This window comes from Elephas maximus, chromosome X (genome assembly GCF_024166365.1).
Source record: "Elephas maximus indicus isolate mEleMax1 chromosome X, mEleMax1 primary haplotype, whole genome shotgun sequence".
In the NCBI taxonomy this organism is placed as follows: domain Eukaryota; kingdom Metazoa; phylum Chordata; class Mammalia; order Proboscidea; family Elephantidae; genus Elephas; species Elephas maximus.
In genome coordinates, this window is record NC_064846.1 from 24,341,203 (window position 1) to 24,357,057 (window position 15,855).

Below are 15,855 nucleotides of genomic sequence, written 5' to 3' on the forward strand. Positions count from 1 at the left end.
TTGTGGGGAGGGAGGTGGAACCCCATGCTGGGCCTCCGTGAGTTCTTCTCTCCGGCTTTACAGGAGATCTGGGCATTGGTCGCATCTTGGTATAGAACCTGGAGAGTGAGGGACCAAGAGTGAGGCAGCAACCGCCAGGCCTGTTAGGCACAGGAGGTTGTGGTAGCAGGGCCTCAGTTTCCTCCCAGCATGGGCGGGACTAGAGGACACCACACAAATACAAATGCAGGCATTGTGGGTATTTGTTTCCTGTTCTTGCCCCTTGCAGCAAGAGTTAGCTGGCTTTTATGTGTTGTCTTCTTGCTATGGAAGTCTCTGGGTGGTGCAAACCGTTAATCAAAAGATTGGAGGTTCAAGTCCACTCAGGGGCACCTTGGAGGAAAAACCTGGCTGTCTACTAAAAAAAAATCAGCCATTGAAGACCCTATGGAGGATAGTTCTACTCTGACACACACAAGCTCATCATGAGTTGGAATTGACTCAATGGCAACTGGTCCCCTTGCTGTATAAGGGTCTTAAATAAGAAGGGCCTGGTTAGAAGGAATGGGGGCTAAACTGCCCAGCATGACTTTGGTTAGCAGAAGAGATGCACACATTCAGATGGGGACCACAGATGGAGAGGAAGGCCAAGAAGAATTCTCCATGTCCAGGAGGAGAAGAAGGTAATGGATTTGTAGCTAGTTTCTCAGGCCTAAAGAAAATCCCTACCCCCAGATGGAGCCTTGATCTTATCTCATGTGTCACAAGAGGAGTAGGGATTTTATCCCTTGGTTTTTCCAAAAGAAATTGAGATCCTTGAGGTTTGGGTCCACATGCACATTATACTAATCTGTGTTCTTTTTTTCCTATTTATAGCTCTCTGGCCATGAAGATGCCTCACAGGCCTCATACGGTATCCGCTTTTTGGAGACTGAGCATTCCAGGGCTGCAAAGACACTTGCTCGAAGATTTTAAAGGATGTTTAACATTTATTGGGATTCACTGTGTACAAGAGGCATCCTTACTCTGGTGTCTCTCTTCTGTATCCCAGACAGCCTCAATAACTGACCTCTTGGAGAGGAAGAAGCCCAGATGTTGGATTTACCACACAAAGCCTTTAAATAATCTATTTTAAGTATGTTCAAAGAACTAAAAGAAATCATGTCTAAAGAATTAAAGCAAAGAAATGATGCCTCACCAAATAGAGAATATCAGCAAAGAGGTAGAAATTATTAAAAAGAACCAAATGATAATTTTGGAATTGAAATGTACAATAACTGAAATGAAAGCTTTGCTAAAGGAGCTCAACAGCAGACTTGAACTGACAGAAGGAAACTCTCACTGCCGTGGAGTCGATCCTTACTCATAGTGACCCTATAGGATAGAGTAGAACAGCCCCACAGAGTTTCCAAGGAGTGGCGGTGGATTTGAACTGCTGACCTTTTGGTTAGCATCCCAGCTCTTTAACCACTGCGCCAGACAGAAGGAAGCCTTGAGCTTTAAAATAGATGAATAGAGATTATGCAGTGTGAGGAACAAAAAGAAAGAAGAAAAATGAACAGAGCCTTAGAGAACTGTGGGACAACATGAAGCATATCAACACACATAATATGAGTTCCAGAAAAAAAGGAGAGAGAGTAAGAGGAAGAAAGAGTATTTGTGGAATAATGGCTGTAAACTTCTCAAAACATGAGAAGAGATCAAAGCTTCATCTAAGGATAGGGCATTTCTCTAGGCCTGAGAAACTAGTTCCAAATCCAGTCACTGCCTCCACCTCCTCCTGGACATAGAGAATTTTTCCCGGCCTTCCACTCCATCTGTGGTCCCCATCTGGATGTGTGCATCTCTTCCGCTAGCCGAAGTCAGGCTGAATTAATTAAAGTTTGCCCCTACTCCTAACTTCATTACTTTAGGCACTGGGGCTTCAGAATTTTGTGTGGCCTGAGACTTACAACAAGTATACAGGATGCTGCTAAATTCGGCCTTTCCTTCATGTTCTGACACTGTTAACATAAAGGACACATGTTAGCAAGGGGACACCACAAAAGAGCTTGCTCCAAAGGACAGGAACTGGATACAAATGTCCACAACGCCTGCATCTGTATTTGAGTGCCTTCGACTAGCCTGGCCCACACTGGAAGGAAATCTAGGCCCTGCCACCACAAGTTTCTCTGCCTAACAGGCCTGGTGTTTGCTGACTCACTCTTGGCCCCTCACTGTCCAGGTTCTATACCAAGATTCAGCCAATGCCCAGATCTCCTGTAAGGCCTTAGAAAAGAAGGCAAAGAGGCCCAGTCTGGGGCCCAAGCCTGTTCCATTTCCCCATAGACCTGATCTTTCTCAACAGTTAGGCCTCGCAGGAAAGAAAATGGAATGGCATCGGATATGTTAAAACTATTTCCGCACGATGGCAGTAGTGCTGCAGGTAGGCCAACATTCCCCGCCCCCATGCGCTCTTCTCCCGCCCATCTGGTCAGGAAAAAATGCCACCATAGACAGAGGCACCAGGAAACTTGGCTGCCTCGCGCCTTGCCCTGTTTAAGGAAATCAGCTTATACTGCTGCACTTTTCTTGTGGTTTTCATCAGAAATAAACTGAGATGTAAACCATCCACTCTCATCAGGCATCTTATTCTTTTATAAATCAAATTTCTACTGGCTGTCTGCTATTCTTTTCTCAGCATTATGTGGCTAGCATTTTCTCATAGTATGATGTTTTGTAAGGTCAGTGGTTCGAACCCACACCAGCTGCTATGCAGGAGACAGATGTGGCAGTCTGCTACCATAAAGATTTACAGCCTTGGAAGCCATTCTACTCTGTCCTATAGACTCTCTATGAGTCCAAATTGACTTGAAGGCAATGGGTTCGGTTTGGCATTTATGATATTTTCTGCCTCAAGGCGTTAGACTGAGGCATCTAATTTAAAAGGGAGAAGAGAATACTGGAAACTCAAGGCCTGTGGGAAGACATCTCTAGCCATCCCACTCAACTCCTAGGCTCTCAGAGATTCCTCTTTCATTTTTGTCCTTGCACTTTTACATATGGCGGTGTTAAGTGCCCCATAAGGTTTTCTCAGTGATTATCATTATGGTAGCAGATCGCCAGGTGCTTCTCTTGCTGAGCTGCTGAATGAGTTCAAACCACCAAGCTTTTGGTTAGCAACCTAGCCGAGCACTTAACCATTGTGACACAAGGGATCCTTTACTTTTACATGTATTGGGTGGGAAGTAGACTTCTTTTCAAGCCCAACAACAGGGCTTAGTTAGTTCTCAGGATTGTATTTCATGCAATGCCTCACATGGAGTGACACTAACAATGACGATATTATACACTCTTTCAAAATAGACCCTTTTAATCTCATTTTTCATCAGTTAAGATTGCAATAGAAGAACTTTCCGATATCATTAGTTTTTTACTTACTCCTGTATCTTAATTTGTCTTTATTATTTGTTGATCAGTGTTACCATTCTTTTTTCGGTAGAAAAATAATACTTTTTATTTCTGAAAGGATTCAGAAACTAAGGAAATGCTGAGCAAAAAGAAAAGCCCTGATTTAAATTGACCACGTGAAATAAAAAAATAGTTGCCATAGAGTTGATTCCGACTCATTGCGACCCCATGTGCGTCTGAATAGAAGTGCGCTCCATGGAGTTTTCCATGGCTGATTTTTTGGAAAGAGATAGGTCTTTCTTCCAAGGCACCTCTGGGATGGACTCAAACCTCCAGCCTTTCAGTTATCTGCCAAGCATGCTAACCATTTGCACCACCCAGGGATTCCATGTCAAAATATGCACTGATTAAATTTGGGGGTATTTGCTTCTGATTCTATTGATATACACATACACCAATCATTAGGTTCTTGTAGAACACACAGAGAAATGAATTATTCAATTAATAAACAATTTACTGATTAAGTATAGCACCTTATATCCCCCAATTACAGAATGAGGGTTTTTTTTTTTATATAAATTCTCATAATATTTATAATAACTAGTCATTTATCTGGCACAAAATATGATTCAGTGTATTAAAATAATAGACATTTAGCAGTTTACATTCTCTGGCCATAGTCCAATAAATTTAGAATTAATTAATGAAAAATTACCAAAAAACTTACCTATTTTGAAACTAAGAAACATAGTCTGAGATTTCCTTTGAATCAAATAGCAGTTCAAAAGGGAACATGCATAACATCTAGGAAGGAATGAAAGAAAGAACACATCAAAACAAATCCTATGATGTCTGCAGATACTTTATTCGGGGAACAGCTTTCATCCATAAATGTTTTTATCAATAAAGAAGTTTAAAAAAATTGAAGAAATATGACAAAATAATGAACCCATCTAACTAAATGTTAATAAGCAACCAAAAAGACTAGAAAGACTAAATTGTTATACAAATTAAGTCAATGAAATTAAAAATACATAATAGAAATAAACGAATCCCAAACTGATTCTTTGAAAATATCAATAAAATATACCAACCTTTCGTGAGTCTGATTAAAGTATAAAGTAAGAACCATAAAATATTTAAGATTAAGTATGAGGAAGGCACCTTCAGCTAAGGCCAAATGAGATTAGCAAATCCTCTCCCCAAAGAGTTATAAAAATGGATAAATTTGACACAGACAACTACTTTTGTGCTCTGGAAATCAATTAAAATAATACGACAACATTAAACTTTGGATTTGAGAAGTTGGAATCTGTGCCACTCTGGACTGTTCCTGCTTCTGTCTCCTCCCCTCCTCCCATCTTCCATCACAGTCAGTAAGGAGGTTCTGCCAGGGTGAAATAAAGACCTTCCCAGATAATTCCTTTCTAGTTGACCTGTCTTACAGAAAATCCCAAAGGAAGTCCTTTAGACTGAAAGGAAATGACTCTAGTTGGTGACTCGAATCCACGGAGACAAATGAAGGGCTCAGGAAATGGTAAATAGGTAGATTAATATAGAAGACTCTACATTTTTTTCCCTCATTTTTACCTCTTAAGTTATTTAAAAGACATAAGACTATATAAACCAAGAATTATTATACTATATTGTTGGCTTTATAAGCTATATAGATGAATTATATGATAATAACAGCACAAATTGAGGGGATGTGGAGCTATACAGGAGCAACGTTTCCACATTTTACTGGAAGTAAGTTAGCATTAATCTAGTTTAGATTTTGATAGGTTAAAAAAATACTGGAATCTCTAGTACAATCACCAAAAAATTAACTCCAAAATATAGTAAAAAATTCAAAGAGAAATTAAAATGGTACATGAAAAAAATATTTAGCTAACACAAAAGAAGTTACCCAAGGTGGAACAGAGGAACAACAACAACAAAAGATAGGAGACAGAAAACAAATAGAAAAATGGCAAACAAATTCAACTATATCAATAAGTATGTTAAGTATTAATGGTTCAAACACCCCGATTAAAAGAAGTTTCAGACTGAATAAAAAAATAAGATCAAAGCGTATGCTGCATGATGACGTACCTTAGATTCAAAGACACAAATAGATTGAAAGTAGAAGAATGGAAAAAGACTGGTAAGTGATAATCATAAGAGAGCTGGAGTGGCTATATTAATATAAAAATAGATTTAAGACAAGAGATACTACCAAACACAAAGAAGGAAATTGCAAAATTATAACAGGATCAATAAATAAGGAAGATATGACAGTTATAATGTATTCATACCTAAAAACAGACCTTCAAGTAACACAAAGCAAAAGCTGACAGAATGGAAAGGAGGGATAGACAATTCAACAATAATCGTTGGAAATTTCTATATCCCACTCTCAATAATTGATGGAGCAACTAAACAGACAATCAGCAAGGATATAGAACACTTGAACTACAAACAACGTCAACTAACTTCGCTTAACTGACATATATAAAACATTTCACACAAAGATTGCAGGATACACATTCTTTTTGAGCACACATGGAACATTCTTCAGGGTAGAACATATGCTGGACCACAAAGCAAGTATTGATAAATTTAGAAATTGAAATCATACAAAGTATATTCTCTGACCGCGATAAAAATGAATTAGAAAACAACAACAGACAGAAATTTGAGATGCCCACAAATACTTGGGAATTAAGCAGCACACTTTTTAATAACCAATGAATCAAAGAAGAAACCACAAGGGAAATTAGAAGATACTTTGAACAGAATGAAAATGAAAACAACATAACAAAATTTTTGGAATACAGTTACAACAATGCTTAGAAATTTGTAGCTTTAAAAATCTATATCAGAAGAGAAGTTTCAAATCAATAACTTTGCTTGCCCCTTATGAAACTAAAAAGAAGAGCAAACTAAGTCCAAATCAAGCAGAAGAAAATAAATAATAAACATGAGAATGGAGATCGATGAAACAAAAAATTGAAAAAAAGAAAATCAATGAAATAAAAAGTTCATTCTTTGGAAAAAAGGCAATAGACAAACCTTTAACTAGACAAAGAAAAAAAGAGAACAGAAACAATTACAAAATCAGCAATGAAACTGGGACATCACTACTGAGCATACATATATGAAAGGATTATAAGGGAATATTAGGACAGCTGTATGCCAACAAATTAGACAATTTAGATAAATGAACACACTCCTAAAAAGGCACAAATCATGAAAATACATCTAATAAAAAAATATGAATAGACCTACATCAAGTAAATAGTTTAAATTAGTAATTAAAAATCTTTCCAAGACAACACACAATACAGGAGAGGTCATCACAACTGGGCTAAACCAAAAGCAAAGAAGTTTCCTGAATAAACTGAACACTTCGAAGGCCAGCGTAACAGGGGTGGGGGTTTGGAGACCATGGTTTCAGGGGACATCTAAGTCAACTGGCATAATAAAATCTATTAAGAAAACACTTTCCATCCCACTTTGGAGAGTGGCGTCTGGGGTCTTAAATGCTAGCAAGTGGCCATCTAAGTTGCATCAATGTGTCTCAACCCACATGGAGCAAAGGAGAATGAAGAACACCAAAGACACAAGGTAACTATGAGCCTAAGAAACAGAAAGGGCCACATAAAGCAGAGACTACATCAGCCTGAGACCAGAAGAACTAGACGGTTCCCGGCTACAACCCATGATTGTCCTGACAGGAACACAACAAGGAACCCCCGAGGGAGCAGGAGAGCAGTGGGATGCAGACACCAAATTCTTGTAAAAAGACCACACTTAATGGTCTGAGAATAGAATGACCCTGGAGGTCATGGTCCCCAGACCTAGTGTTAGCCCAAAACGAGCCATTCCTAAAGCTAACTCTTCAGACAGGGATTGGAGTGGACTATGGGATAGACAATGATACTGGTAAAGAATGAGCTTCTTGGATCAAGTAGACCCATGACACTATGTTGGCATCTCCTGTCTGAAGGGGAGATGAGAGGGTCGGGCGGGGGGGGCGGTCAGAAGCTGGCCAAATTGATACAAAAAGAGAGAATGGAGGGAAGGAGTGTTCTGTCTCACTAGGGGGAGAGCAATTAGGAGTATATAGCAAGGTGTTTATAAATTTTTGTATGAGAGTCCGACTCGATTTGTAAACTTTCACTTAAAGCACAATAAAAATTAAAACAAAAAAATCTTTCTGTAAGCCCAGGCCCAAGTGGCTTTACTGGTGAATTTTAAAAAATATTTCAAAATACATAATACCAGTACTTCACAAATTATTTCAGAAAATAGGGGAGGAGGGAACATTTCCCAATTCATCCTATCAGGCCAGTGTTGCTGACACCAAAGCCAGCCAAAGACATCACAAGAAAAGAAAACTACAGACCAATGTCCCTCATGAACATAGACACAAAAATACTTAACAGAATATTAGTAATCTTAATCTAGCAACATGTAAAAAGGATGATACACCAGGGCCTTGTGGGATGTATCCCATGAATGCAAGGTTGGTTTAACCTCTAAAAATCGGTTAATACACTAAACAATATTAATCAAATAAACAACTAAAATCAAATGATTATCTCAGTAGATGCAAAAAAAAAAAGATAAAGCCCAACACTCATTTACGATAAAAAGACTCAACAAACTAAGAATAGAAGGAAACTTCCTTAACCTGATAAAGATCATGTATGAAAAACCTACAACTAACATCATACTTAATGTTGAAGAAATATATCGTTCCCCCAAGATTGCTAACATGGCACAGATGTTGGCTTTTGGCACTTCTCTTTCAAAATTGTACTAGATATCCTATCCAGTGCAATAAGGCAAAAAAAAAAAAAAAAAAAATTAAATGCGTCTGGATTGGAAAGGAAGAACTAAAACTCTCTTTATTCTCATATGATATGTTTTCCTGCATGTAGAAAACATCAAAGAATTCACACACACACACAAAAACTGATAAATGAGCTTACCAAATTCACATGGTACAAGGTCAATACACAAAATTGATTGTATTTATGTATTATAGCAAATAATCTGAGAATGATATCAAAGCAATTCCATTCAAAATAGCATGAATAAAATGCTTAGATATAAATTTGACAGAAGTAGAAGACTCACACACTGAAGAGTACAAAACATTGCTGAGAGAAATAAGAGATCTAAAGGGAAACATGTTAATGGACCCAAAAACTGGCTATTGTCAAAATGGCAATCTTACCCAAATTGATCTATAAATTCAAGTCAATCTCTGTTAAAATCCCTGTAGGTTATTTGCTTTTGTAGAAATTGATACTGTGATTCTAAAATTTATATGGGAATTTAAATGACCTAAAATAGCCAATCTTCAGGCATTCCGTTTCACATTGTCCAGCATGCAAAAGCTGGGCAGTGAATAAGGAAGACCGAAGAAGTGATACATTTGAATTATGGTGTTGAATTATGGTGTTGAATTATGGTGTCAAAATCTGTTTGGTGTTCCAAAATCTGTCTTGGAAGAAGTACAGACAGAATGCTCCTTACAAGTAAGGAGGGTGGGGCTTTGTCTCACTTTTGGACATGTTATCAGGAGGGAGCAATCCCTGAAGAAGGACATCATGCTTGGTAAAGTAAATGCTCGGGGGGAAAAAAAGAGGAAGACCTTCAACAGAATGGATTGACACAGTGGCTGTAACAATGGGCTCAAACATAGCAACAATTGTGAAGATGGCACAGGACTGTGCAACGCTTCATTCTATTGTACATAAGGTCTCTCTGAGTCCGGGCCAACTCAATAGCACCTAACAACAACAAGAAGAAGAATAGCCAAAACAATGTTGAAGACGAACAAAGTTGGAATACTTACACTAACTGATTTCAAAACTTGCTATAAAGCCACAATAATCATGACAGTGTAGTACTAGCAAAAGTATAGGCGTATAGATCAATGGTCAGGATTGAGAGTCCAAAAATAAATTTTTACATATATGTTAAATTGATTTTCAGCACAGATACCAACACCATTTAATGGGGAAAAGAGTCATCTTTTCAATCAACAGCGCTGGGACACTTGGATATCCATATGTAAAAAAATAACTTAGACCCATACCTCACACCACACACCATACACAAAAGTTAAAGTGAACCATAGACCATTAACAGCAAAACCTTTAAAACTTCCATAAGGAAACATAGGAAGAAATCTTTGTGACTTTGGTTTTAGCTGACCCATAAACAAAAGACTGACAAATTCAACTTCCTAAAAATTAAGAACTTCTGCTTCTCACTGTTAAAAGAATGGAAAACAAGTTAAAAACTGTTAGATAATTTTCAAAACATATCTGATAGAGAACTTGTATGCAAAATATATGAATTCTCAAAACTCAATAATAAGAAAACAAAAGAAACAACCCAGTTAAAATGGGCAATTTGAAGAGAGATTTCACTAAAGAAGATTTAGCTAATAAATACAAGAAAAGATACTTAGCATCACTGGTTGTCAGGAAAATGAGAATTAAAACTGCAATGTTACGCTAATACACACTCATTGGAGTTGTTGTTGTGTGCCATCGAGTTGATCCTGACTCATAGCGACCCTACAGGACAGAGAAGAACTGCTCCATAGGGTTTCCAAGGAGCAACTGGTCAATTCGAACTGCCAATCTTCTGGATAACAGCCTGAGCTCTTAATCACTTCTCCACCAGAGCTTCACTCATTAGAATGGCAGTAATAAAAACGATAGACAATACTAAGTACTGGTGAGGGTGTTGGGAAACTGGAACTCTCATACATTGTTAGTGGGAATGTAAAATTGTATAGCCACTTCGGAAAGGAGTTTGACCATTTCTTAAAAAAAAAACAAAAACAAATTTTGACGTGTGACCCAACTGAATACTCAGTATATAGCCCTTCTAAGGTATCTAGTCAAGAGAAATAAAAACATATGTCCACACAAAGACATACACACAAATTTTCATAGCAGTAATAGAATTTCCCTAGCAATTCTTTGTCAATTGTGTTTGAAAACCTAGATAAAATGATTTCATATATGAATTCATTTATTCACTTGCTCAGCAAATTTTTATTGAGCACCTACTCCATTCTACGTGTTAATGCAATTAAGAAACACAGTTAATCCCCTCAAAGAGTTTCTCTTCTATTGAATGGAAACAGACAGTAAACGAATCACATTTGTTTATTATCATATGCTATGTGATATGTGTAATAAGCAGAAATTCAGCATGGTAGAGTTGATCTCATATATTTACAGATTATTTGTGAATTTGCCTACATGCTAAAATTTATTCATAATCCCCAAATCAATACTTATGGCACTTTCGTGGTGATTTGTGGACATATACAGGGCAGCAGAAAATTTGAGTTGCCCAGTGCACACATTCCTAGCTGAAGTTGAACCTTTTTGTTTCAGCTCTTACACTGTACACAAATGTCGTTTTCGTGGTATATTTAGTGTCACTTTTTTTTCTTGCATTTTTGTGCTTTTATTAGTGATTTTGCTGTTTAAAATGGCTTCCAAGTGTAGTGCTGAAGTGCTGTCTAGTGTTCCTATGTGCAAGAAGTCTGAGATGTGTTTTATCGAAAAAAAATATGTGTGTTAGAGAAGTTTTGTTCAGGCATGAGTTATAGTGATGTTAACTGTGATTTCAACGTTCATGAATCAACGATATATACTAAATGAGTTGTCTTTAAACAGAAACACACATAAAACTAGGTTATGTATTGATTGGTTGATGAAAATGTGTTGACCAGATTCTTGTAGAAACCAAACGCTGTATTTCCCAGGGGTAACAGTTCAGTATTCACTAATTCAGTGTTGATGGAGAATTTACAGAATATAACTGCTACAAATAATAAGAATTGACGGTATATAGAAAGGATGTTATGGAGGTGATATTTTAGATGGAGTGGTAAAACTGCCAATTAAAATTGAGAAAATGTATCATCATGTTCTGTTACATTAATAGGTTAAAGGTGAAAAGATATTATCATATCAATAAATGCATGTGATAAAATCTATCTATTATTTACTCTAAAATTTCTAAATACTGTAGTCATGGAAGACTATTTATATGTAATAAAGATTGTTTTACCAAAATCTAATGATAATATTAATTTAAATAATCCATTTGAGTTAATTTTCATATGTGGTGTGAGGTATGGGTCCAGGTTCATTGTTTTGCATATGGAGATCCACTTGTTCCAGCACCACATATTGAAGAAACTATTCTTTCCCCATTGAATGGACTCAGCACCCTTGTCAAAAATCAGTTGACCATAGATACACGGGTTTATTTCTGGACTCTCGGTTTTATTCCATTGATCTATATGTCTATTCTTACGGAATACAACACTGTTTTGATTACTGTCATTTTATAGTATGTTTTGAAATTGAAAAGCCCTCTTATTTTGCTCTTTTTCAAGGTCACTTTGGCTATTTGGGGCCCATTGCAATTCCATATAAATTTGAAAATTCGCTTTTCCATTTCTACAAAGAAGGCTGTTGGAATTTAGATGAGGATTGCATTGAATTTATTGAATTGCATTGAATCCATTGAATTAATCACATTGAAATCAAGTGTGTGTGCTCTTTGCTACTGGGTGGTCATTGTTTATAGGTCATCTCATTGGAGAGAGTTAGGTACTGTACACTAACTCACGTATATACACATATCTATAATTATTCTTGTATCCATTCGTGTGTATATAAATATATAAAATAAATGTGAGCTCATTCTACAATGTCTTCAACTCTAATCCAGTACCACAGAGTTCATTCTAGCATTTTCTTCTTGTTTATCTGTAACTTTCCTCTTGGACAGTGAGAAATCTGCCTCCACCATTCACCATATGTTTACTTATTTCTTCAACCCCAATATATATGTACCCCACACGTCTGTCAGTTTGTTGTGCTGTGGGGCTTGCATATTGCTGTGTTCCTGGAAGCTATGCCACTGGTATTCAAATACCAGCAGGGTCACCCATACTGGACAGGTTTCAGCTGAGCTTCCAGACTAAGACAGACTAGGAAGGAGGGCCTGGCAGTCTACTCCTGAAAAGAATTAGCCAGTGAAAACCTTTTGAAAAGCAGCAGAACATTGTCTGATATAGTGCTGGAAGATAAGCCCCCAGGTTGGAAGACACTCAAAAGACAACTGGCGAAGAGCTGTCTCCTCAAAATACAGTTGACCTTAATAATGTGGATGGAGTCAAGCTTTCGGAACCTTCATTTGCTGATGTGGCACAACGCAAAATGAAAAGAAACAGCTGCAAACATCCATTAATAATCAGAACATGAAATGTACAAAGTATGAATCTAGGAAAATTGGAAATTGTCAAAAATGAAATGGAACACATAAACATCGGTATACTAGGTATTAGTGAGCTGATATGGACTGGTATTGGCCATTTTGAATTGGGCAATCATAAGGTCTACTATGCTAGGAATGGTATTGCATTCATCTTCAAAAAGATCTATCCTGAAGTATAACGCTGTCAGTGATAGAATAATATCCATACGCCTACAAGGAAGACCAGTTAATATGACTATTATTCAAATTTACACACCAACCACTAAGGCCAAAGATGAAGAAATTGAAGATTTTTACCAACTTCTGCAGTTTGAAATTGATCAAACATATAATCACGGTGCATTGATAATTACTGTGATTGGAATGAGAAAGTTGGAAACAAAGAAGAAGGATCGGTAGTTGGAAAATATGGCCTTGGTGATAGAAACAATGCCAGAGATCACATGTTAGAACTTTGCAAAACCAATGACTTCTTCATTGCAAATAACTTTTCTCAACAGCATAAACGTTGACTATACAGGTGGACCTCACCAGATGAAATACACAGGAATCAAATCGACTAAATCTGTGGGAAGAGACAATGGAAAATCTCAATATCATCAGCCGGAAGAAGACCAGGGTCCAACTGTGGAACAGACCATCAATTGCTCATATTTAAGTTCAAGTTGCAGCTGAAGAAAATTAGAACAAAATTTCAAAGGCAGGCTTGAGAAGACAAAGTAAAGTGATTATAAATGACATGTGCAAAGAGCTGGAGACAGAAAACCAAAAGCGAAGAACATGCTTGGCATCTTTCAAGCTGGAAGAACTGAAGAAAAAATTTAAGCCTTGGGTTGCAATATTGAAGAATTCTACAGGGAAAATATTAAACAATGCAGGAAGTATCAGAAGAAAATGGAAGGAATACACAGAGTCACTATACCAAAAAGAATTGGTCGACATTTAACCATGTCAGGAGGTAGCCTATGATCAGGAACTGATGGTATTGAAGGAAGAGGTCCAAGCTGCACTGAAGGCATTGGAGAAAAAGAAAATGAAACCCAAACTAAACCCAGTGCTGCCGAGTCGATTCTGACTCATAGCGACCATATAGGACAGAGTAGAACCGCCCTATAGAGTTTCCAAGGAGCACCTGGCGGATTCGATCTGCCAACCCTTTGGATAGCAGCCGTAGCACTTAACCACTACGTCACCAGGGTTTCTGGAGAAAAACAAGACTCCAGAAATTGACAGAATGCCAATTGAGATGTCTCAAAAAATGGATGCAGCACTGGAAGTGCTCACTCATCTATGCCAAGAAATTTGGAAGACAGCTTTCTGGCCAACTGAATGGAAGAGATCCATATTTATGCCTATTCCCAAGAAGGGTGATCCAACTGAATATGGAAATTATTGAACAATATCATTAATATCACATGCAAGTAAAATTTTGCTGACGATCATTCAAAAGAGGCTGTAACAGTACATCGATAGGGAAATGCCAGAAATTCAAGCCAGATTCAGAAGAAGGCGTGGAACCAGGGACATCATTGGTGAGGTCAGATGGATCCTGGCTAAAAGCAGAGAATACCTGAAAGATGTTACCTGAGTTTTATTGACTATACAAAGGCATTTGACTGTGTGGATCATAACAAATTATGGATAACATTGTGGAGAATGGGAATCCCAGAACACTTAATTGCGCTCATGAGGAACCTGTACATAGATCAAGACGCAATCATTCAAACAGAACAAGGGAATACTGCATGGCTTAAAGTCAGGAAAGGTGTGTATCAGGTTTGTATCCTTTCACCGTACTTATTTAATCTGTATGCTGATCAAATAACCCGAGAAGCTGGACTATATGAAGAAGAACGGGGCATCAGGATTGGAGAAAGACTCATTAACAACCTGCATTATGCAGATGACACGACCTTTCTTGCTGAAAGTGAAGAGGACTTGAAGCACTAACTAATGAAGATCAAAGACCACAGCCTTCGGTATGGATTACACCTCAACATAAAGAAAACAAAAATCCTCACAACAGGACCAATAAGCAACATCATGATAAATGTAGATAATATTGAAGTTGTCAAGGTTTTCATTTTACTTGTAGTCACAATCAACAGCTGTGGAAGCAGCAGTCAAGAAATCAAATGATGCATTGCATTGAGCAAATCTGCTGCAAAAGACCAAAACCTCTTTAAAGTGTCAAAAAGCAAAGATGTCTGCTTGAAGACTAAGGTGTGCCTGACCCAAGCCATGGTGCTTTCAATCACCTCATATGCATGCAAAAGCTGGATGATGAATAAGGAAGACCGAAGAAGAATTGAGGCCTTTTAATTGTGGTGCTGGAGAAAAACATTGAATATACTGTTGACTGCTAAAAGAACAAACGAATTGGTTTTGGAAGAAGTACAGCCAGAACGCTCCTTAGAAGCAAAGATGGCGAGACTAGGTCTCATGTACTTTGGACATGTTATCAGGAAGGATCAGTCCCTGGAGAAGGACATCATGCTTCGTGTCTTAGGCTGCACTCTCTAGAGAAGCAAAACCAATAACGCTTATAAATATATAGAGAGATTTATATCAAGGAAATGGCTCACGTGATTGTAGAGGACTTGTAGAGTCCCAAGTCCATGGATCAGGATAGAGGCTTCCCCTGATTCACGTAGCAGAGGCTGGTGAACCCAAGATCGGCAGGTAAGCTGCTAGCTCAAGGTCCAAGAACTGGAGGTCAGATGAACAGGATCCAGAGCAGGCAAAAGTCAGAACGTCCACTTATATTCAGACGCAGGTCACACAATCAAGGAAACTCCCTTTCAACTGACTGCCTACTTACAGCAGATCTCATCACGGGGGTGATCACATATAAACACTGAGAATCATGGCCCAGCCAAACTGACCCACGATCTTAGCCATCACACTTGGTAAAGTAGAGGGTCAGGGAAAATGAGGAAGACCCTCAACGAAATGGATTGACATAGTGGGTGCAACAATGGGCTTAAGCATAAAAAACGATTGTGAGGATGGCGCAGGACCGGGCAGTGTTTTGTTCAGTTGTACGTAGGGTTGCTATGAGTCAGAACTGTCTTGATGGTACCTAACAGCAACAACAACAATATGTTTGTAAAAGTTTCAGAATAGTTAGCCTGTATGTACCCCCTGGAAGAAGTTATTGGTGTTTCAGGG

General features: G+C 38.0%; 1 long non-coding RNA gene across 2 annotated transcripts in view; it reads left to right on the forward strand.

Moving 5' to 3' along the window:
* LOC126069163 (uncharacterized) overlaps positions 1–15,855 on the forward strand; it is a 79,839-nt gene that overhangs the window by 35,177 nt on the left and 28,807 nt on the right. Inside the window, exon 3 of one of the 2 annotated variants that reach the window (XR_007515854.1) lies at positions 856–10,513. This is a non-coding gene — a long non-coding RNA (uncharacterized LOC126069163). Of the gene's footprint in view, positions 1–855; positions 10,514–15,855 lie in introns of those variants that run through there. The other variant, XR_007515855.1, reaches the window with a different exon arrangement.